This window comes from Macrobrachium rosenbergii, chromosome 42 (assembly GCF_040412425.1).
Source record: "Macrobrachium rosenbergii isolate ZJJX-2024 chromosome 42, ASM4041242v1, whole genome shotgun sequence".
Lineage (NCBI taxonomy): Eukaryota > Metazoa > Arthropoda > Malacostraca > Decapoda > Palaemonidae > Macrobrachium > Macrobrachium rosenbergii.
The window spans coordinates 57236762-57261499 of NC_089782.1; the positions used below are offsets into that span (position 1 = coordinate 57236762).

Below are 24738 nucleotides of genomic sequence, written 5' to 3' on the forward strand. Positions count from 1 at the left end.
TATATATGAAAATATGTGCAATTTCATGTAGAATACAACAAAAAATAATTCATGGTTGTAGCCTATATCAATTGTGACATATTTTCATATAAATCACAATAAGTGCCAAAATTTCAACCTTCTGTCAACTTTGACTCGACCGAAATGGTCGAAAAGTGCAATTGTAAGCTAAAACTCTTACATTCTAGTAATATTCAATCATTTACCTTCATTTTGCAACAAACGAGAAGTCTCTAGCACAATATTTCGATTTAAGATGAATGTTTGAAAAAACCTTTCCTTACGTCCACCCTAACTCTGCTGAAAATCTCAGAAATTCTTTAGTCACTTTGTCGTAATTTTTGCACCATTTTCTATTAGGTGTTACATAAAGTGTTACACATGAAAATGTGCACAATTTCATGTAGAATACAACAAAAAATAACTCATGGTTGTAGCTTTTATCAGATTTGAAATATTTTCATATACATCACGATAAGTGCCAAAATTTAAACCTACGGTCAACTTTGACTCGACCGAAATGGTCGAAAAATGCAATTGTAAGCTAAGAATCTTACATTCTAGTAACATTCAATCATTTACATTCATTTTGCAACAAACAGGAAGTCTCTAGCACAATATTTCGATTTATGGTGAATTTTGAAAAAAAACTTTTTCCTTACCTTCGCGTGCGCTAACTCTGCTGAAAATCTCAGAATTTCTTTAGTCACCTTGTCGTAATTTTCGCACTGTTTTCTATTAGGCATTACATAAAGTGTTATACATGAAAATGTGTGCAATTTCATGTAGAATACAACAAAAAATAACTCATGGTTGTAGTTTTTATCAGTTTTGAAATATTTTCATATAAATCACGATAAATAGAAAAAATTTGACCTTCGGTCAACTTTAACTTGACCGAAATGGTTGAAAACTGCAATTGTAAGCTAAAACACTTACAGTCTAGTAATATTCAATCAATTACCTTCATTTTGCAACAAATGGGAAGTCTCTAGCACAATATTTAATTTTATAGTGAATTTTTGAAAAAAACTTTTTTTTATGTCCGCCCATTATGAATTCAAGCATCATTTTGTGATAATATTTTCTCTGTGTTGCTTTGATCATTTTACAATTTGTTATATATCAAAATCATCACAATTTAGTGTACAATACAATGAAAAAAAAAACTCATTAGCACGATTTGTATACAATTATATGAAATTTTTTTTGCGCTGTCATATATTCTAATATTTATATATGTTAATTATATTTTTTTTCATTTTTGATGGTTGCATACTAAACTTCAGGCAATGACCAAAAAAAAAAGGAGCCAAAAATGAACTCTTAATCTTAAAAACTAAGCGTGCTGTGATTTTTTGGAAAAAACCTTTTTTTCCGCTTCGGCGCTAACTCCCGAACACTGCTGACATACGGCAGACACTTTTGTAAATAGAGGCTCGGCGTTTAAGGGTTAAATGCTTACTTCTCTATTATGATATCTATAAAGTCCAGCGCAAGCAAGATGACTACAGAGCATAAACACAAAAATTTTTTTTATCTAGATTTGTCTATTTATACCATCTATTGACCCCTTTCTTTCAAGGTAATCCGTGGATCATGTATTATTGTTCTTAGTTCTATTCCATCCAAGTGAGTGGGGTGGGGGGAGGAATTCATCATAATAGAGGGGTAAGTATTTAAAAAATACACTTTATTACAAAAGTTTCTATTTTTAAATAAAACTTACCTCATTACTATGGTAGCTGACTGCCACATTTAAAATAGTGGTAAGTGTATGAGGATCCAAAAGATAAACCCACAAGAAAACAAAATACATTCCGTGTGGTATGAGATGCTACTTACCTAATGATTAGAACCCATCTGCTGGTACTGCCACCAGTTGAGGACTAATTCATTGGCAACAAGGACCTCTGAAAACTAGTAGAGCTTCCTGGCAAGGCCCTGTACCTCGGCCTGCAGAGCAATGATGATATAAGAAAGAGCCCTTGCCTAAACCCACAAGTGTGCACCTTAATACTTCCTGAAACTCAACAATTCCTAACTGGATAGAAAAACTAGAGCAGAACTACCCTAATTGCTTAGGATATGAGTTCTGACGAAATGAGGGGTGAAAGAGCACTGTACTGTAATCTTTATACTGAATTCCTACATCCTGCAAATAATGAGAGACAAATACTGAGTTACATCCCCATTATTTTTTATTTACAACCTTCTCCACCGAGAGGTTTTTAGAGAAACTAAGAGGCTGCTGTGGTTCTCATGCTGTGGAACTTGACCTTCAATATGGGCAAAAAGAAAGGGTCCAGATTGCCTTGTGCTTCCTTGATCAAGTTCTTAAAGAAGGAAGCCATAGCATTCTTTGACATTTGAACATCTGGCCTTCTAAGGCTACAAAAAGTTCTTGATGTTGTGTCTTCTCTAGTACATTTGCCAATTTCATTAGCAAAACATTTTGTCCTCAGGATACCCTCTAAGATAAGATGTGAGAATCAGACAGTCTTCTAGGAAAAGTAACATACGAATGCTAGAAGGTAGACCCATTTCCCCAACTGGGGCAGGAATTTTGTGAAAGCTTGAGGGGTGGGACTGCAACCAAAGCACATCACTTGCAACTGAAAAAAAAACTTCCCTTGGAAGCCAAAGCAAAGATATTATCCTTGAGCTAGAATGAATTGGTATATGGAAGCATGTATCCATCATATCTACAAATATCATCCAATCTTCCTTCTGTAAGGCTGCAAGAATTGAGCTTGTTGGCTAAAATGAATGAAAAGGTACACAAAACAAACAACTGTCAAACCCTGGGGAGGAACCTGAGACTATATTCACTTACCCTTTCATCAACAGTGAGTCTACTTCTTGCTGTAGAATCTAGAGTTTCCCTTCACAGTATAGACAAAAAGGAAAGTCTATTGGAGCAGCAAGTAGAGGAAGCTGGAACACAAAATGAAGTTCATAACCTTCCCTCAACACCTCCACCACCCAGGGATCAGCCTCCAGATCCTACCAAGCCAAGTAAAAGAGGGTCAGCTTCCTTCCTAAAGTGGCCTGAGAGCTCAAATCCTCATTTCTCAGATATTGGTGGATTTTTTCAGGATGTTTACCTTCCTTCCTGGATGCCCAGCCTAAACAAATTCTTAGGGCACTGAGCAACGTGGAGGGTGATGCTGAGGTTGCTGTGATGTAGCAAAGACTTCATGTCAGATTTCTCTACTTAACTGCATGACACTGCCTAAGGCTGAAGAATCCAATAAAGCAGATAAAGGATGTTGCACCCAATAAAGCAGATAAGGGATGTTGCACAATTATATTGGCCTTCTGAACTGCAGAAACTAAAAGGATTAGGAAAGAGCAGAGCTGTTCCTGCTGCTTAGCTACGGAATTGACAAAAAGTGAGCAAATTCTCCCTGAGCATTGGACACCTACTCATCTATTCACCCAAAACAGTCTGAGTTTTTTAACAAACAGCTGCTTCTCCAGAGGAAGAGCTAAAACTATTTTCCTACTAACGTCTAACACCATACTTAGCAGTCTAAAAGGGCTAGTTCGAGGGAATGGAAACCTCACTTCTCCACCTAAATCAATTCTTAGGGCATAAAATTGAAAGAGAAGGTGGCTGCTGACACCTAAATCTCTGGGAGAGACATAAAGACATAATTTCTGATTTTTCTACTTCTTGCACGATAGTGCCTCTAGCCTTGGAATCCAATAAAGCAGATAAAAGATGTTGAACAATTACATCAGCCTTCTGAGCCACAGAAACTTAAGGGGTTAAGAAGGAGCATAGCTGTTCCTGCTGCTTAGCTATGGAATTAGTAAAGACTGAACAGGCTCTCTGAGAGTGTTGGATACAGCTTCATCTATACACCCAAAAAATCTGTCGCTTCTCCAGAGGAGAGCTGAAAAAGCTTTCCTAGGAACCTCATCTGTAGCTGCAAATGGCATTTCAGGAAATAAAATTAATTCCATAACATGGAAAGTCAATGAAGATGCAAGAACTAGCCAGCTGTCTAGGCAGAGTAACATGCCTGACGGTAGGCACATACCTCAAACTGGGACAGGACTCTTGTGAAAACTTGAGGGGTGGGACTGAGACCAAGGCACATCGCCTGAAACTGTAAAAACCTTTCCTAGGAAGCTAAAGCGAGGATATTTTCTTAAGCTGGGATGAATCGGTATATGGAAGTACACATCCATCATATCTACTAATATCATCCAAACTTCCTTCTGTACGGCTGAAAGAACCGAGCTCACTGACTCCATAGTGGATAAGGTTCAACCTGAAGATAACCAATTCCAGTTTCCAGCCTCCCAAAGTCTTTGGAACAAGAAACAAACGATTGCAAAAGCCTGGGGAAGAAGCTGAGAACAAATGCACAATCCCTTTCATCAAGAGAGTTCATTTCTTGCTGTTGGATCTGGAGTTGCTGTTCCTTGTATAGATAAGTGACGTCTACTGAAGCAGCCACTACGGAAGGCTGGGACACAAAGGGAGGTTTGTAACCTCTAACACCTCCACCACCCAGTCAACCACCAGATCCTGCCAAACCAAATAAACGAAGACCAGCCTTCCTCTTACAAGGGCCTGAGAGCTCCAATCTTCACTTCTTAGCAATGGGTGGATTTTCTACAGGATGTTTAACATCCTTCTTGAATGGCTGAAAGTGCTAGTTTGCGGGAATGGAAGCCTCGCTTCCACACCTAAACGAGTTCTTAGGCCCTTCCGCCGAGAGAACAGATGGGCCCATAACACTTAAAAATTTGAGGGGAAGTTAGCAAAGATCTGGTTTGTGATTTCTCTACACCCTGCATGATAATGCCTGAAGCCACAGGAATTGACAAAGTAGATAAAGGATGTTGTGTAATTATATATATAGGTCTTCTGAGGCTGCAGAAACTGAAGAGGTTAGAATGGAGCATAGCTTTTCTTGCTGCTCAACTATGGGATTGGTAAAAGAATGAACAAACTCTCCATGAGCACTGGATGCTGCCTCATCTACACAACCCACACAGTCTGAGTTTGTTAACCAACTGTTGCCTTTCTGGAGGAAAAACTGAAGTTATTTTCCTGGCAACCTCATCAGTAGCTGCAATCGGTATTTCAGTAAATGCTATGAGAGAACCAGCCTTTTGTCTGGGTAGAGTAACTTATGAATGCCAGAAGGTAGATTGATTTTCCCCAACTGGGGCAGGAATTTCGTGAAAACTTGAGGGACATGACTGAGACCAAGGCACATTACCACAAACTGAAAAAAACCTTTCTAAGGGAGCCAAGGCAATGATACTTTCTTGAGATAGGATGAATTGGTATATGGAAGTATTAATCCATCATATCCACTGACATCATCCAATCTTCCTTCTGTAAGGCCTCAAGGATTGAGCTTGACTCCATAGTGAATGGAGTCACATGAATAAAAAGATTCAACCTGGAAATGTCCAAGACCAGTCTACATCCTCCTAAGGTCTTTGGTACAAGAAACAAACTATTGTGAAACCCTGGAGAAGAACCTGAGACTACTGTATATATAATGCCCCCTCCATCAACAGAGAGCATCTTACTGTAGCATCTTCACTACAGGAGGCTGGGACTCAAAAGTAAGTTCGTACCTTTCCCTCAACACCTCCACCAACCAGGAATCAGCCTCCAGATCCAGCCATACCAAATAAAAGAGGGTCAGCCTCCCTCCTACATGGACCAAAGAGATCCTGAATCATCACTTCTTAACAATGGGTGTATTTTTTACAACAGCAATGGGTAGATCTTTAATTTAACAACTTTCTTGGATACCCAAATGAGCCAATTTGAGGGAATGGAAGCCTCACTTCACCACCTAAAATGATTTCTTAGGAGCATTAAGTTGAGAGAACAGGAGGTTGCTGACACCTAAAATTCTGAGAGAGAGATATAGCAAAGACCTGGTTTGTGATTTCTCTATTTCTTGCATGATAGTACCTAAAGCTGAAGAATCCAATAAAGCAGATAAAGGCTGTTGCACAATTATATCAGCTTTCTGAACTGCAGAAACCAGAGAAGTTAGGAAGGAGCAAGGCTGTTCCTACTACTTAGCTACGGAATTTGTAGAATGAACAGACTCTCCAAGAGCATTGGATACAGCTTCATCTCTATATCCCAAAAAGTCTATGAGGTCATTAACCAACAGCTGCTTGTGGAGACAGGAAGAGCCAAAACTATCACCCTAGCATCCTCATCTATAGCTGCAATTGGCATTCTAGTAAATAACACGATTTCCATTACAAGTAAAGCCAAGGGTTAATACACTTTTCCTGAAGAGACTGTCTGCTTATTGGAACTGAGAGAGAAATTTTGAACCCTTAAGTTGGGAAGAACACTGATCCAGTAATTGCTTCATCCCATATGATAATGCTCCCCTTCTCCTCATTAGCAACTGGAGCAATTTTGTGGCAGAGTCCAACCAACCAATTAAGTACAAACTTGGCTATCTTAGGAGACAGCAGTTCAGCCTTAGCACCAACCTGGCCACCCTAAGCAACATGGAGCCCTGGATTACTGGAGCCTTAAAAATTATTATGAAACCTAGTTGCACAAATACAAAAAATTTTTTTGAAAAGCAAAAGTAACCTGCTTTATTTCCCCATCACAGTCCAACTCAGGAAACTGGGGATCCCTGCATAAGAAACAAGAGACACAGGGGTGGCAGCAGCAGAACCTCAACACGCTGTGATACAAGACCTTTAAAATCTACAAAGAAGAGGCTTGAACTCTGAAGAAAAAAAATTTACCCAAAGAAGAGTTGATTTCATAATGTACCTAAACTTCTACTGTCATGCTATTACTGGTGCCAGAAACCAAAGGCTTTCCTGTGATGGCACACTCCTGAAGAGACGAATCAGCAGTAGGCAGCAACTCCAAAAATACCTGTGTAGCTGAAGATGAAAAACCCCTGTGCTACAGGGATCAAATCTCCTCAAAGCCATCATCTAACCTCTCTGGCAAAGACAACGAAAGCTGGCTGGAAGGCAGGGGTCAAGACCGCCACCAAAAAGCATGAGAGGGTCCTAGGTCCTTATAAGGAGACCAATGCGAAACCTGTCAAAATCCAGGAGATCTTGAAGGCAAAAGAGACCCCTTAAACCACACTGAATGGGGGTAATAGATGTGGATCTAGACTTCTAAACAAGAGGTGAACAGGAGTCATAGTGTAAGACTTGTGCTGGCATGGCACCCGAGGTGACCACAGTCTACAATGAGAAACACAATACCTTTTCTCACTAAAAAATAAGCCAACTTATGCAGAGACAAATCGCACCTCAAGCACTTACAAGAAGAGAAAGGAGGGGACTGAGGGGAACAATTGCAGCCATAACTATGATCCTTAATACCTGAAGAAACCTCCCAAACATTGGACATCTGCTGTGAAGAAGTGTGAGCATAATTAGTAGGCCTGGTTAGTTAGTTATATATGATTTGTTTAACCAGACCTCTGAACTCTTTTAGGGTTCTTCTCGGGCTGGGAAAAGAAGGGGGAAAAGAGTACATAAAAAATTAAGTAGTTAAATAAATAAATAAATAATAAAAAAAGGGGGGGGGGAATTAGGACAAAAAAATCAAGAGGGAAAGAGAGAAGAAAAAAAATAAATAAATGAGGGAAAAAAGGGGGAAGATTATATTTTACTTATCAATTTAATTTTGTTTAAGAAGAGAATGATATTAATTGAAAAGTTATTACCTTCTGCTAGAATATCCTTTATTGATTTATTTTGTAAATAAGTCTTTCTTTCATGATGCCATCTGGGACAGTCAATCAAGATATGTTTGATTGTTATTGGGATGTTACATCTTTCACAAGTTATTGGGTTTGTGTGCGGAGTTGACATCAGATGACCATGTGTGAGTCTGGAGTGTCCTATTCTGAGTCTTGTTAAAATAACCTCATTAATTCTTTGCTTTTGGGTAGAAGAATGCCACTTTTTAACTTCGTTCTTAATTTGTTTTAGTTTGTTTTGAGGGGGTATATTTGTCCAATCATTTTGCCAATCCCTATAAATTAAGGGTTTAACTGATGCTAGCCAGTCTGATATGGGGCTTTCGCCATAGTAGTTGGGGGGATTGTACAAAATAATTTAGCAGCTTTATCTGCTTTCTCATTACCCTAAATGCCTACATGGGCTGGGATCCAACAAATTTGAATTTGAAGGCCGTCTGTAATTAACTGATATATTTCCCGTTGGATATTTTGGACAAGGTGATTATTTGATTTAAATGATCCTATTGCTTCAATTGCACTTCTTGAGTCGCTCAATATGAGTGTTGAAGGAATTCCTTTTTTTGTTATAATCTTGAGAGCCAATTGTATGGCTGTTAATTCAGCTGTAAATACTGATATTAGAGGAAGACCCATTTGGATAGTTTTATTACTTGAATAGGCTGATGAGCCCACTCCAGCTTCATTTTTGGATCCATGTGTGTAGATTATGAAGGGATTACCCTTCCGTCTTATGTGTTCCATGGCATGTTGATGGTACATTTCTGTGTTGGACTTATATTTCTTTGAAAGATATGATAAATATGTGCATATTTTTGCCCTTTTTAGTGTCCATGGTGTGACCAGATTTATTTCTTGGGTAAATTTGGGTATCATGTTATGTAAATTCAACAGATGATTAGTTTTTTTTAGTAAATGAGTTTTGATTTGGGTTATTATTTGTATTTTGATTGAGAAATTTATTTGATGCAGGAGATGTACCTGCTTGAAGGGATAAGCCTCTTCTTAAAGTAACTAGATCTCTGTAATATTTTAGAGGCAGTTGGCCTGGCTCTGCTAAGATAGACACAGTTGGAGATGAGCGGAAGGCTCCTGCACATATACGTACTCCCTCGTGATGTAAAGCATCTAGAGATTTTAAAGTTGTTTCTGAGGCAGTTGAATAAATTCGACAGCTATAATTTATAATTGATAGTATTGTTGCATTGTATAACATTAACATTGTGTCTCATCCTGCACCCCATTTGGTGTGTGAGATTTTCTTTAAATACAGTAAGGGCTTTAGATCCTTTGGCTTTGATATATTTGACATGATCTTTCCAATTTAAATGTTGGACAAAAATTATACCCAAATATTTAACACTACTGCACATGTTTATCTCTTCATTATAAAGATACAACTTAATGGTTTGTTGTTTCAACCATCTTTTGTCTTTGTAGAAGACAATGCCATTTGTTTTATTTACCGATAACTTGAAGCCTACGGAGTTGGTCCAAGTGGTTATATTATTTGTTGCTATATTAAGTATTCTCTGAGCATGTCTCAAAGAATAACTTGAATAAATTACAAAATCATCCACATACAAACTATTTTGTACACCCTCAGGCAGGTTCATAGTAATGTCATCTATTGCCAGGGCAAATAAGATGCAGCTCAAAACACTGCCTTGGGGATACCCTCCTCTTGTACGTAGCAATTTGAATATGTATTTTCTATGCTGTACTTGAAATGTACGATTTGTTAGAAAATTATTGATAAATATTGGAAGGTGACCTCGAATATTGGACCTGTGGAGTTTGTGCATAATATTGTATCTCCATGTGGTATCATATGCTTTTTCTATATCAAAGAAAATAGCCACTGTCAGCTTTTTCTTTTCAAATCCTTTTTTAATATGATCTTCTCTTTGAGTTAACGGGTCTAGTGTAGATCTACCAGCTACTGATCCTTAGATTTGCTGAGTGGATATTGGCAAGTACCTTTAGATGAAGAGTCGAAACCATACACAGCTTTCAGCACACATAAAGAACACTTACAATTCGAAGTCATGCCATTTGGACTCACTTCGGCTCCTTTAACTTTTGTTAGATTAATGTTGCAAATTCTGGGAGATATAGAAAATGTTACAGTTCACCTAGATGACATTATCATTTTTAGTAAAGATTTAGAAAGTCACCTCAAAACTTTAGAAATAGTCTTAGAAACATTAAGAATAGCAGGACTAAAAATCAAATTAAAGAAATGTCAATTCTTAATGAAATCTTTGGAATACTTAGGTCATGTAATTAGTGAAGATGGACTACGCATGCAAGCAGGCAAGATAAAGGCAATAGTTGAATATCCAGCTCCTACAAATTTGAAAGCATTGAGACGATTTCTAGGAATGGTAGGTTACTATAGATCTTTCATTAAGGGTTTTGCTACAACAGCCGATCCATTAGCAGAATTAACAAAGAAGGCTGTCAAATATGAATGGAATAAAGAGCAAGAAACAGCCTTCCAAATGCTAAAGAGTAAAATGACAAGGAATCCTGTATTAGTCTACCCAGATTTCTCCAAAGACTTCTATTTAGCCTGTGACACCTCAAGTACAAGGCTAGGAGCTGTATTACTGCAGAAGGACAAAACTAGAATGCGGGCAGTGTACTATGCCAGTAGAGTCTTAAATGCGACAGAGAGAAATTATAGCACAATAGAAAGAGAATGTTTAGCATTATACTGGCGATTTAACAAATTTAGGCACATACTTCTAGGGCATAAAGTCAATGTACTTACTGATCACAAACCCATTTGTGATTTGTTTAAGAAGAGAACTTTTACAAATAACATGAAGTTCAATAGACGGTTCATCAGTGTGTTAGAATTTGCTCCAGAATTCAGATATATCCCAGGGAAATTTAATACACTAGCAGATGCATTATCCAAATCCAAGAAGAAACACAGAAATGCATTACCACTAACACCTTTTGTTTCAGCTGTCAAGTAGTAGACTTAGACTTTGAAAGAGTTCAAATATAACAAGGAAATGATACAGAAATCAGACAGATAATAGGACAGTTAATGACAGATGAATCTTCAGAACCTGATTTTGCATTAAACAATGGGTTATTGTATAAAAGACCAACAGAGAAGAATGGTTATTCTTGCCTATACATCCCAAAAACACTAATCAGAGAAGTTTTAGAACTAACCCACTCATATAAGTTAGCAGGACATCCAGGAATTAAGAAGACAAGTAGAATCATATTTTTGGCCACTGTAGTGAAGATGCCAAGAACTTTGTACAGAATTGTGTAGTTTGTAATAGAAATAAGGGTAACGTAAATCCAATGGCTCCACTTGAAAAATATCCATCGGAACTTAACCCGTTTCAATGCGTGTCAATGGACTTTTTAGGTCCATTCCCTACCATTGTTAGAGGGAATAAACATATACTAGTCTTTCTAGACTATCTAACAAGATATGTAGAGATTGTACCAATAAGAAATAGAGATGCAATTACAGTAGCAGAAGCTCTTAAATCTAGAATTATTACGAGACATTCATGTCCACAAGTTCTTCTTTCTGATAACGCAGCTGAATTTACTAGTGAACTTTTCAGAAAATTAAGTGAATTTCGCGAGATAAATAAATGTCAAATAACAGCATATAAACCAAGTTCAAATGGAGCAGTAGAAAGAACAAATCGTAAAATAAAGGATGTCCTGAAAACTTTAGTCAAACCTAATACAGAAGACTGGGATTTAGCTTTGGAAGACGTACAGTTTACTATAAACAATACTATAAATGACACCATAGGAGAATCACCACACTACTTACTATATGGGTATCAAAAAAGACTACCTAATACCTTACTAGATGATGCAACACAACCCAGACATACTTATAATTATGATGACTATATTGCATGGAAAACTAGATGTACTTATGAAACGATCAAAGAAACAAGGACTAGACTTAATGAATATAATAAAATTCAAGCAAAGTACTATGACAAAAATATGACTAAACCAGACATTATACAGTAGTAGGTGCTCAGGTATATGTTCAGAATCATATTCCAGAAGGTCCTAATGTAAAGGTTTCTCCTAAATTTCATGGTCCTTATAGAGTATTAGAAGAGTTAAAATTAAATAAGCTTAGAATTATTAATGAGAATGATCTATAAGAAAAGCTCGTTCATTGGAATCATATGAAGGTAATGTAATAAAAGCAGATGCTTGGTCCACTAAAAAGCTAGAAGTATTGAAGGAAAATAAGAAAGAACAGATAAACAAAAGATATGAGTTAAGAAAAAGATAAATTTATGTAAAGTGTTGAACTGAAATATCATATGTAAAATGTATTTGTAGAAATTAGAATACCTCATGTACAGTATACAGTATAGAATATCTGATAAGGCTTATTCTTACAGATACAAACATGCGGCTCCACTTGATAAGCATAACCCTACTTTTCGTGACATCCGAAAGGGTGCACTATATAATAGAGAAAAAGGGATCTGTGAAATGAATCAAGGATTTAGCAATTGTCAGTATTGACATTTCCTCAGTGCTTATCAATGAAATGACTTTGAAAGATGTTCAAAAAGAACTCAAACCCATAATACAGAAGAGTGATAATAACAGTGCCTTACCAGTGTTGAAAAGATTAGATAATGACATAGGAAATGTATTAAATACAAGGTCCAAAAGATCCCTCTTACCTTTTATAGGAACAGCACTAAATCAACTATTTGGAGTCGCAACTGAATCTAATGTAGAAAAAGAAAAGGCCCGAATTGATAAGCTGGAACAATGGGCAGCAACAAGAGGTATAGTGTTAAATAAAGTGATAACTTCTCAAAGCTTAAATGGCCAAGAGATAGAAAAGTTGAAGGTATTCATTAATAAAGACAGTAAAAATGTAACAAAGGAACTAAATATGTTAGAAAATCAACATTTTTAAAAAAAATTTTATAATGGAGAGTGAATTAATCTTGCAAGAACATAGAAACATGTTAAACGCAATTTTGTTAGCTTACAAGGGAATGTTAAGCCCAACCTTAATCACTCCTAAAGAATTATTAGAAGGTATAATTAATAATAATAATTTTTTGGTAGAGGGGCATTGTACCCCTATGGTAAAGGATGTTATAACCTATTATAATTTGATAACCACCAAGGTGGTAAAAGATAAGATTATTTTAGTGTTACCATTTAATCAAAAAGATGCAGATATACTGATGTCAATACATCTTTTCCCCATGTTGATAGAGGAAAATGTAATCATTTCAAATGTCAACAACATCCATTTTGCATTAGAGGAACTTGGATTAATGATGTCATTTATTACTGATGTTCAATTAAAAGGTTGCATAATTTTAAAGGAAAGGGAATACATTTGCAACCTTGATAACCTTTACAAAACTATTAATGCCTATCCTTGTGTTCAAGAAGTAACTGAAAATAAAAATCAAGAAAATGTATTGTGTACCCATTTATCCAAACACAGTTTTCTTTCCATCTTAGTAGGACAGTCAATTTTTGTGTTTTCACTAGATACTGTAACAGCCATAATCTAAGTACAGAGATTAATTTCAATAATGTTCATGCTTTTCATAAGTCTTGCAAGTTAGTAATACCAAACCAGTTGTACTATGAACCTCATGTTTTCACTGAAATAAGTTACACAAAGAATGTCCCATACATGAACTATTCGAAGACTATCAAAGAGTTTCACTTGTCTCAATTAGAATTAAAACAACTGAATGAGTTACCATTGGTAGATGAGTTTTTCTACTACAAAGAAAAGGTTTCACCAATTTTGTCTCTGTTCAATTTGATCATAATATTACTTGTAATTGTGGTATTTGCAATTGTAGTCAAACGTGTAGTGATTTCAAATATTGAGAAGATTATAAAAGAAATAAAAAGTGTCAAGGAAGAAGAATAATGTTCTTATAGACATGACTTATTGCCAATTTTTCTATATGTTGTCGATTTTCATTGTGTATTCACTATTGCAGTTAACCATTTTACAATGTGATAATTCACTGTATGTATGAATATTTGTTTTAAATGATAATTCATTGTATAATGTAGAATTTTTCTACAGTATATTATTGATCTGATATTTTAATATTAATGCATTGACATGAGTTGTGCAATATTTTGAGGGTGTTTATAATGTGGGCAGTCATATAAATGTTTTGTTTTGTGTGTAGATTTACAATTGTCCATTTAGACTATATTTTTGTTGTCATTGAGGGCAGTGTGAGATAGCGTGACCGAGTGATGTAGTGGTGCAAAGAAAAGTTAGATAGGGAAAGCATAAAGAGAGAGAGAGAGAGAGAGAGAGAGAGAGAGAGAGAGAGAGAGAGAGAGAGAGAGAGAGAGAGAGAGAGAGAGAGAGAGAACAGCAATTAAGCCTGGGTTGTTATGTGTTGAAGTGCTGAATATGTAAACCGCCTTGCACGAACTCAAAACAGTGAGCGAGCATATCGCACCCGGGGCCATAAAACCGATCGTAAAGTCTGGAAACTGTGGCCTCGCGATTTAGCTGACTCAGGATCACTCAGCACCTCGTCAGAAGCAAACATTCCAGCCATATCTATAACCCCGCCTTCAATAGGAGGAGTTTTCATGGAAATTCCATGGAATTGGGGCTGGACAAAGTGACGTAATTCAACACCCTACAATCAAACATTCTAGGGAAGAGTCTTTTACACCCCTCCCCTAAGATCATTTCCAATCAAATCCTCTAAGGAGAGATTTTAACAACACCCACCAACGTCCTTCCCAATCAACTGTTCAAGGGGAGGCCTTACAGATAAAATCTTCCAATGGGGAACTGAACAGGGAGGAGTTGTATGATAACAAGAAAACCCAGGGGTTCCAGAGAAGCCAGAAGCCAGAAGAACAGCATTTGAGTTCCCATCCACCATCCTGGGAAGACATATCTTCCCCTTACTTTCGTGCTCCCAAACAGATGTACTTGAACTGTCTAGCAAGAGTGATTCCAAGATAGTAACTGTAACCGTAATTTGTACTTAAGTTTGTAGTTAACTTTCATCATTAAAGTAAAGAAACTACTGTCTCGTCTCCATTAGGCCTTTCTGAGAGATATCATTACTTTAATATAGCTCCCTTCGAAATAGCAGACTTGTGGGCGGCCGACGACGAGAGTGAGACACTGTGGACGACTGTTTCGGCAACTTAGAAGAATGTAGGTGAGAAGGGAAACAAATATGTCAGGCACGACAGAAGGTATCTGTAAGGCTACCCCACCTACTACTAGAAAACAGCTATAGAGATTTTTGGGCATGGCAGGATTCTATCGATGTTTCTGCCCGAATTTCTCAGCTGTAGTAGCCCCCTTAACCGACTTAACTAGTCCCAAAGCTAAGTTTGTTTGGACTACAGAATGTTAAGAATCCTTTGAGAAGGTAAAAGCCATTTTAACTTCAAGACCAGTTCTTCGGGCTCCAGACTTCAATAAGAAATTTGTGATACACGTTGATGCCTTTGACTGTGGAATTGGAGCTGTACTACTTCAAGAAGATGAAAAAGGGATTTTGACAAAGGAAAAATCTATTTCTGGGTGAAGACCTGTGTCGCCCAGTGAAATGTCCCATATAGCACACATTTCTAGGTATAAATATTTGCTAGATATACCAGAGAAAAAAGCCATATAGCTAATAGGATGCCAGAGTTACTACCTCTGGAGCGATCATCCTTATAGGATGTCGGTATGTCATCTAGGAGCGAGTGGAAGCCACTACCACAGATGCTTAACCCAAATAGATCTCTCCTCTCCCAAAACCCTCTACCTAAGGGTGCCGTTACAACAGTCCTTCTCCGCTCGCTACTACTACTTCTACCAAGAACCTTCATCCCGAAATAGCACCCAAGCTTTGGCCAGCCTAGGGTGGGAAAAAAGAGGGAAGGGTTCACTGGGCGACACAGGTCTTCACCCAGAAATATATTTTTCCTTTGTCAAAATCCCTTTTCTGGGATCGACCTGTGTCACCCAGTGAAATAGTAGCAGAGAATTGGCCATAAAAGCTTGTAAACATAAAAAGTTAAATGTCAAAATCTAAAATTTTTCTAAGGGAAATAAAATTAATTTTGAATATGCTTTTTACTTATCCAAATAGTATAACAAATTATATAAATCTGCATAAGTTAAGTAAACAATACAAAACAATGTAGCTAAAGATATTGCTTTAATAATCTAACTGAAAAACCATCACCTAAAATAACAAAAATTGGTGAAAATTTTAACAAGGATGGTATGTACAAAGACAGGAGTGGTTTGTGAAGCAACCCAAACCCAGTCAACAGGGTAGAAAGGACGGGAATACAAGCGAGGCAGGTAGGTGAGAGGAATACCAATTGGTAGGGCAAGCAAATTAAATTACAAATTACAATTAAAATAACATAATACTAAGCTGACTCTGGAGAAACAATGTTCCCTGCAGCGACAGCAGAAAATTTAAGAAACCTCTAAGGACTTAAGGTAGTGACGTTTAAAAACTCTAGGGATTTCCAGCCCGTATATTTCTTAATTTCATCAAAATTCATATGTTGAAAGTAGTTAACTGAGGTGGCTACAGCCGGATATCATGGACCTGGGGATTGAATCCGGGTTGGCTTGTTTAATAAAATAAAGGATTTGTTGTCTAATACCATTCAAGGAGATGGTTCCACCATTCTCTCTAACAAAAAGTGGACCTGAAGATCTGTGAGAAGTCCTTTCGAGGTAAGCTTTTAAGGTAACTACCGGACATAAGGAAGGATCTTCCAGGGAGACCACCTAATTTGAGGGTCTTCGTTCTTGGCTAAAAACATTTGGTTCGGAGAAAGTAGAACCTCTCCTGATGGGAGGAAATCCACATGATTCGACTCTCTAGAAAGGGCTGAAAGTTCAGAGATTCTAGCTCCTGAAGCCAAGCTAATTAAAAACATCGTTTTCCTAAGAAGAGTTGAATAAGAGCAAGATTCATTATTTGTGTCTGAAGCTAATCTTAGAACGTCATTTAAAAACCAAGAAACCGTTTTAGGACGGGTTGTTGGTCTAAGACGAGCACAAGCTTTAGGAATAGAGGAAAAATACGAATCTGTTAAGTCAATGTTAAATCCCAACTGAAATATCTTCTTTAAGGCGGATTTAGTCGTAGTAATAGTACTAGCAGCTAGGCCTTTATCAAAAAGGGCCTTAAAAAATGAGATTGTGAGATTCGTAGTCATAGTATAAACGTCTGATTCTTTCAGGAAGTTGGCAAGTTTCCTTACTGCCGAATCATACTGACGGAGGGTAGATTCTCTCTTATCTGATTCTAGAAACATTGTGTTCAAAGGATCAATATTAGCATTTTTCTGTGCCGTAAAATTCATGAAATCCATAAAGTTAGGGCATTCAGCATTCCTGAGGAAGCTGACACAGTCTGAGTTTGTACTACTTGGGTTAATTTTGGATGAGGAAACTGAATGGCTCTGAGTTTCAGCTCTAATAGAAGAGGAAACCAGTTGCTCTTCGGCCAGTTGGGGGCTACTAGAGCTATCCGACCTTTGAATGACCAGAGTTTGTGTAGAACTTTCCACAGAAGATTTACTGGTGGGAATAGGTAGACCTTCTGCCATTTGTTCCAGTCTACTGACATTGCGTCCGTAGCGTAGGCCCGAGGGTCCAGGTTCGGAGCTATATAACACGGTAGTTTGTGATTCGATTCCGTGGCAAACAGGTCCACCTGAAGTCCCGGAATCTGTTGGCAAATCCAGTTGAAGGAATTCTTGTCCAGAGACCATTCTGATTCCAAAGCGTCGTTCTTGACAGAGAATCTGCAATCACGTTCCTTACTCCTGACAGATGTGTGGCGGACCAGTGCCAATGATTTTTCATTGCTAATGAAAAGATTGCTATCATTGCATGATTTATGTGACTTGATTTGGAACCTCCCCTGTTCAGACAATGAACTATCACTGCACTGTCCAGGACTAATCTGATATGTATGTTCCTGGCTGGACGTAAGCGTTTCAGAGTCAGGAAAACCGCCATTGCCTCTAGAATATTGATATGGAAGTGACGAAAAAGATTCGACCAGGTTCCTTGAACTTTCTTGTATTGTGAGTAACCTCCCCATCCGGTGAGAGATGCGTCCGTGTGGACGATCAGAGCTGGTGGAGGGAATTGTAGAGGAATTGATTTGGAAAGACTTTTGGCCGTTGTCCAAGGTCGAAGTCTTTTCTTTAAGATTGGAGGTATGAGGGAGACTTTGTCCCTGAAATTGTAATTGGCTCGACTCCATACACTCGATTTATGTCCTTCAGTTTTGCTTTGAGAAGTAGGTCTGTTACTGATGCAAACTGAAGAGAACCTAAGATTCTTTCTTGAGTGCGACGAGAGGCTCGTTTGCACCTGAGAAACTGTCTCGTTGCTTTGGCTATCTCTTTGCATTTTGCTGGCGGAATTGAAAGTTTGTGGGTGTTTAAATCCCACTGGATACCCAGCCATTGAAATCGGGATGCCGGAGTCAGACGAGATTTCTTTGTATTTATGTGAAATCCTAGATACTCTAGAAACTGAATGACCTTTCTGGTCGCCTTCCGGCACTCGGTGTCGTTGGGAGCCCAGATTAGCCAATCGTCTAGATAAGCCACGAGCCTGATGCCTTGAGACCTCAGTTCCTGTACCACAGCTTCTCCTAGTTTGGTGAAGATCCTGGGTGCTATGTTGAGCCCGAAAGGCATTACTCTGAAGGAGTAAGCCTGTTTGCCTAGTCTGAACCCTAGGTAGGGAGAGAAGTTTCTCGCTATCGGGACATGATAATAAGCGTCTGTAAGATCTATAGAGGTGGTGACGGCCCCATGGGGAAGTAAGGTCCGCACCTGAGAGACGGTCAACATACGGAACTTGTCACATTGAATATAAGAATTCAGAGTTGATAGGTCTAATATCACTCTTCTTTTGTCTGAGTCTTTCTTTGGCACGCTGAACAAGCGTCCTTGAAATTTTAGATGCCTGACTTTCTTTATTGCCTTCTTTAGAAGAAGGTCTTTTGCGTATTCTAACAGATCCGGTGTTGGGGTCTGATAGAATCTGACTGGTGGAGGAGGCCCTTCTATCCAGCTCCACCCCAGACCTTTTGAAACAATACTGTGGGCCCATGGACTGAAAGTCCAATGGTCCCTGTAAAGGTGCAAACTCCCACCTACCTGAGGAGGCTCATTTGTTTGAGGGCTTATTGTCTCTGCCTCCTCTTGAGCCTCTGCGTCTAGACTGGGGTCTGGATCCGGCCCTGTACCGAAATCCGCCTCGACCTCTAACGCCCCTAGACTGGCGGTAGCCTTGAAATGAACCCTGAGTTTCATAGGCGGGGTTGAAAACTGGAGAGGCTACATAAGCCGCTGAACCAGCAGGGTGGTGAGCTGGTTGGTTCAGCAAGACATACTGGGGTTGCCCCTTGGAGGTGGAAGGTTGGGCAATTTGAGTAACGGGAACTGCCTGGACAACTGTCTGGGTCTGGGGTGCCTTGTACGGATGGTACCTCCTTGTCCTCTTCCTTCCTTTAGGCTGAGGGCCCGAAGACTCAGAAGACTTCCTCTTAAAAGGAAGTCGCCAACGAATCCTAAGATTCTGATTGGCCCTGGAAGCTTCTCTGATGACGGTGTTGACCACGTCATCAGGAAAGAGGTTAGTACCCCAGATAGAAGATTTAATGAGCCTGTTTGGCTCGTGCCGGATGGAGGCGTCAGCCAGCACATGTTTCCGGCAGTTCTGTCTTGCTACCACAAAATCGTATAAGTCACTCTGGAACGAAGCCAGAAGTGATTTAGTCAGGATCCTGAAAAGAGGTTCGTCTTTGTACACAGCAGATGTCAACTCCGCCGAGGTGACGGAGTTGATGGATCTGCTGAGACGGCACTTAGCATCGTATTCTGCTTTGATCAGAGACTCCGGAATCCTGGGCAACTGCTTGCTGAAAAGATCCGAAGCGCACTCCGGATCCAGCCTACCTACTGTAAAGGTTTCAGGAGCCCCAACCCAGCAATCCAGGTCTCCCGGAAAGAGAAGAGATGTAGGGTCCGTCTCACGAAGCTGTGGCATCGGCTTCTCCTCTATTCCGGCCTGCAGAGTTAGTTCCACTATCTTAGATGTACAAGGGGTGGGAATGTCCTCATGGACAACGAACATCGTATACCGCCCCTTGTGGGGAGTTAGCTTGGTATTAGCACACTCCCAGTCAGAGAGTATTCTGACCCATGCCGACTGTGCTTGATCCCTGGGGAAGATCACCGTTTCCTTGGGGACCTTGTCTTCCCTCACCAGGGCCTCCTCCGATAAACGGGCGTATCCCGGGAAAGGAAAAACAAGATCCGCCGGGAAGAACTCGTAGTCTTCCACAGGGCGGGTGCCGCAACCTTCGATGGTTAATTTACCATTTGCAAAGGGGGCATTAAAGGCGAGACACCAAGGGTTACAGTCCTCATAAGCAGGTAGCTTTGAGGCGTCCGGAATGGAGTGGCTCTGTTGCTGTACCGGACCGGAATTAACAAGTCCGGCAAGCGAATCCTCATGTGTTTTCAGTCTCTCAGCCAGAGACTGAACATACCTGCCAGATGACTCAAGACTCGAGGCGAGATCTCGAGACATCGTCTCGAATTGGGAGTTTACCTGGTCGGATATTTTCTTCATGAGGGCTTCTCCGAAGGCCTCAGGGTCAAATTCAGGTTTTTTAGACCTGCCCGTCTTGGGTCTCGACCCCTTAGAAGGGGGAGTAGCCTTCTGGGAGGAAGTCGAAGGTTTGGGGGCCAACGACGACCTGGCGGAACTCGGCATGGCCGGGATCTTCAGGGGTTTAGACATTTTAGGTAATGTCTTTGTCTTCATTAAGGACTTTACCTTGGGGATCACCGACCCCGAACGGGCCCCAAGGGGGAGACCTTAGAGAAACCTTGGAAGGAGGAAGACGAAGACGCAGGAGAACTGAAAGACATTGAATTTTTAAATCTACCTGCCTCACTTACATCCCTACCTTCCTCCTCCGGATCGATGGCCATCGGTTCGGCGTGGATATTGATGTTGGCCACTTCCTCGGCCACTTCCCCGCACAGTTCTTGCTGTTCCTCCGGCGGGACCTGGGTCTCGATCCTAATTCTGTTAATCAGGGGCTCCGCCACTTCAGGAGCTACTGCTGCAGAGGACCTGGCCATAGATACAGGATGTTACAAATGTCCTCTGCCAGCACATAGGGGCATCCCTGACCAACGTTGCGACCGAAGCCGCCGACCCAGATCTTCAGAGTAGCAAGAGATGAGGCTTGGCGGGACCGAGGGACCTGAAACCGGATATAATGTCAATATAAGGAATTGACATATAAATTCTTTCGTTATAGGAGATGCACTTCAAAGCTGTTTAAAATATTCATGTGCGTATGCCAAAAGGTTAACGTACCGAATCATCAATCACGTCCTGATAAAGGGAGTAGCATACATCGCAGCCATCTGGATGCCAGAGGAGATGATCATCCACCTCGACTGCGCAGCTGGCATGAGACCTGCATGCTACGTGGCCACAGGGTTGCTGCAAATAGGCGTTACAACCCGGCTCCTGACAATGAACCACCTGTAAGAGGAATTGATACATGAGTATCAAAGAGATAACACTGGAACAGCTTCACGGCTGTGGTGAAAGACTAAACTAATAAAACTTAAAGTAATAATATTCCCTCCCACGCCGGAGTTGAGATCTAGGGTAAACAATAAGGTTACGGCGGAACGTTCCAGTACAATCTGAACAGGGAGGCCAAGCCTGAAGTCGATCACACCGGAAAGCAATTCCGATGACGCCGGAGCGTCTCGTCAAATTAACCACACAGAAATCAACCACCGAGGGGGGGGGGGTGCTAGCCGCTGGAACGAAGGTTCCGGGACTGATTTCTCGGAACACAGTTCACAGAAACTAGTTAATAACTAACATTGAAATTAGCATTCAGCCCGGCATCTCCACAATTCCGCCATAAAAAGACGGCAACGATGCTCAAGCTATTGTTCCTACTAGGAACTAAACAGCGAGCTAACGATAGCCACCGGAACGGATCCGGATAGTGGAACGGCGGAGAAGCAGGGGCAGAGAAAACATGGCAACTGCAACAGGTCAGGTGCCTAAACACCTTCCATGAAGCGTCATCTCAACCGAAAGGGGCAAATGAGCATTGCTCTAAAATGCACCAAAGGGAGAAGCCATGTAGACAACGTCTGATAAAATGGGAGTGAGATAAACACGAGAAGGCGAAATAGATAATATCTATAGCCTAGCCTAACATCCGAAGTAAACACCTGGCCAGGTAGGCTAGGACACACCAGAGAGATGAACGAGAAAGGGGCACTAGCACCAAACCAAACCTTCCGAGATTTGATGAATCAAACTGGTCAGGGAGGACGGGCAGGCATCCAAAACTCGAACGAAGGCCACCCAAGAAAACCTACCTTACCTAGGCCTAGAAGCCAGGGTAGGAAGGAAAACTGGGGCCAGCTTAGCCTACCTTCCAAGATTCGACAGAGTCAAACTGGTCAGGTAGGCTAATGGATAACACTACCATATATCAGACAAAAGGTATATAGGAATACATAATAAAATTGAAATGATATAATAACAAAATATTATTAAAAATGCACCTACATAAAGAACAGAAAGGAAAGGATAGGCTAGGCCTCACTTTCCACAATTCTAAAATGTAATAATAGTCGAGCGCGTCAGAACGAGCAAAAATTAAAACTATCATTATAAAAGAGGAGCATATAAAAAATCTTGCAAGACATCAGAAGATATGAGAGCATTTTGAGGCTGGGGACTACAGCCACGAACGAACACGAAAATGGCGGCTCCGAGCCGACAAGGCGTAAGTATTAAACGGGACAAAAATTGTCCAACCGAGTCCCAAACCAACAAAATTGAATACAGTTATACCTCGAAATTACGCGAGGTTAGGTTCCGGAGCCCCTTGTGCAAGGTGAATTTTCGCGTAAGTTTGGCATGGTCTTTAAAAATGCTAATAAATGTTTATTTCCAGAGTTTAAGTACTAAATATGACCCTAATCATGCTCCCAAAATATTAAGCTAACTTTTAAATGAACTAAAGTTAGTGTAATTTTATTTAAAATTTAGCTTATTACCCTTAAAAAAGGAATACAGTAAATGGTTGACATAAAAATTGAGTACTGCACAGTTTCATAATAGCACATTTACAGTAGGTGCGTACGTATACTAATGTTACCCCTAATTCATGGGATGCCGTTTTCTTTGTCACTTAGAGTAAAAGCCGTTTTCTTTGCGTCACTAGGCAAAACGTCAGTCAACAGAAGTACAATTCCATAAAATATCGAAAACATGTACATAATGTTTGTAGAAGGTAGTACAGTACAGGTAAAATTCAATCAATTTAAAATTATATACTGTACACGTAATGACGTAGAGAATAATAAGTTGTAAACGTATGTTTGAGCGCTAACTACTGAGATGAGAGAGAGAGAGAGAGAGAGAGAGAGAGAGAGAGAGAGAGAGAGAGAGAGAGAGAGAGAGAGAGAGAGAGAGAGAGATACTGTAATAAAGTAACTGTACTGCTTTTGTATTGTATTTATGAACAGATATATAAATACAAATTTTCTATTCTGATTTTACACCTAAAAACACAAACTTAAAAATTATACACACTTTCTACAGGGCTATCGTCTTTGAAAATTGCAGTAACTAAGGGTATCACATCTTGTAAAAGTACACCAACTGAACGTGCTGTAATTACATGCACATACAGATTGCACCAGCACTTTTCTCCGAGGTGAACAGAGTAATTTTCAAAGAATGACACTTATACAACTCTTAGTTACATCTCTGATATTACATTAAAGAATTCATTTTATCAAAATGAGAGCGACTGAACAACCTCATCTCAAGGTCATGTAAAGTCCTTGTGACAAAGACTTTGCAAATGGACATAATACTTGTATGATATTTATGTACAGAAATATAAATATCAATTTTCCATATCAATTTTACAGTTAAAACCATGAAAACTTATAAATGTACTTCAAACATTAAACAAACATTTTCTGCAGGAGTATCATCTTTGAAAAGTGCAGTAACTTTGCAAATGGGTATCACATCTTGTAAAAGTACACTAACTGAATGTGCTGAAATTACCTTTGCATCATATTTATGCATGTACAAAAATAAAAATAATACATTTTTGATACAGATTGTACACATGAAAGCATGAAATGCATTTTTCATAGAGATTTTACACATGAAAGCATGAAATGCATTTTTCATAGAGATTTTGCACATTAAAACATCAAATGCATTTTTCATACAGATTTTACACATAGAAGCATGAAATGCATTTTTCATACAGATTTTACACATAAAAGAATGAAATGCATTTTTCATACAAACAAAAATTAAACACCCACTTCTGCAGGGTTTCTCGAGAATTTCGTGTGTCTGTGAAAAAATCGCGTATGCCCATTAGTTAGGTTCCAGTGAAAAGTTTGTGTGTGTGTGAATTCGCGCAACTCGAATCGTGTAAGATCAAAGTATTACTGTACTCAACTTAGATGAAGATGCGTCTTGATCAATCGAAGCCATGATAGGTAATCCAAATAGCCAAAATAAGGCAAAAAGAAGCACAAAAACACACCAACGAAAACAACGGGTGTCAACAAGAAAGCGTGCTATGAGAGGATGAAGGTTCTGGGTAGAAGTAGTAGTAGCGAGCGGAGAAGGACCGCTGTAACGGCACCCAACAGGTAGAGGGGTTTTGGGAGAGGAGAGATCTATTTGGGTTAAGCATCTGTGGTAGTGGCTTCCACTTTTGCTCATAGATGACATACCGACATCCTATAAGGATGATCGCTCCAGAGGTAGTAACTCTGGCATCCTATTAGCTATATGGCTTTTTTCTCTGGTATATCTAGCAAATATTTATACCTAGAAATGTGTGCTATATGGGAC

The 24738-nt window shown here is 39.4% G+C and overlaps 1 protein-coding gene across 6 annotated transcripts in view; it reads right to left on the bottom strand.

The window, feature by feature from the left end:
* The window catches only part of LOC136828451 (nuclear transcription factor Y subunit gamma-like), a 338180-nt gene that overhangs the window by 35444 nt on the left and 277998 nt on the right, over positions 1–24738 (bottom strand). The window contains exon 7 of one of the 6 annotated variants that reach the window (XR_010850046.1): positions 12455–12502. The exons of the other annotated variants lie outside the window; for them this stretch is intronic. The gene's annotated coding sequence lies outside the window, so the exon portion shown is untranslated. The remainder of the gene's footprint in view (positions 1–12454; positions 12503–24738) is intronic. 6 annotated transcript variants of the gene reach the window in all.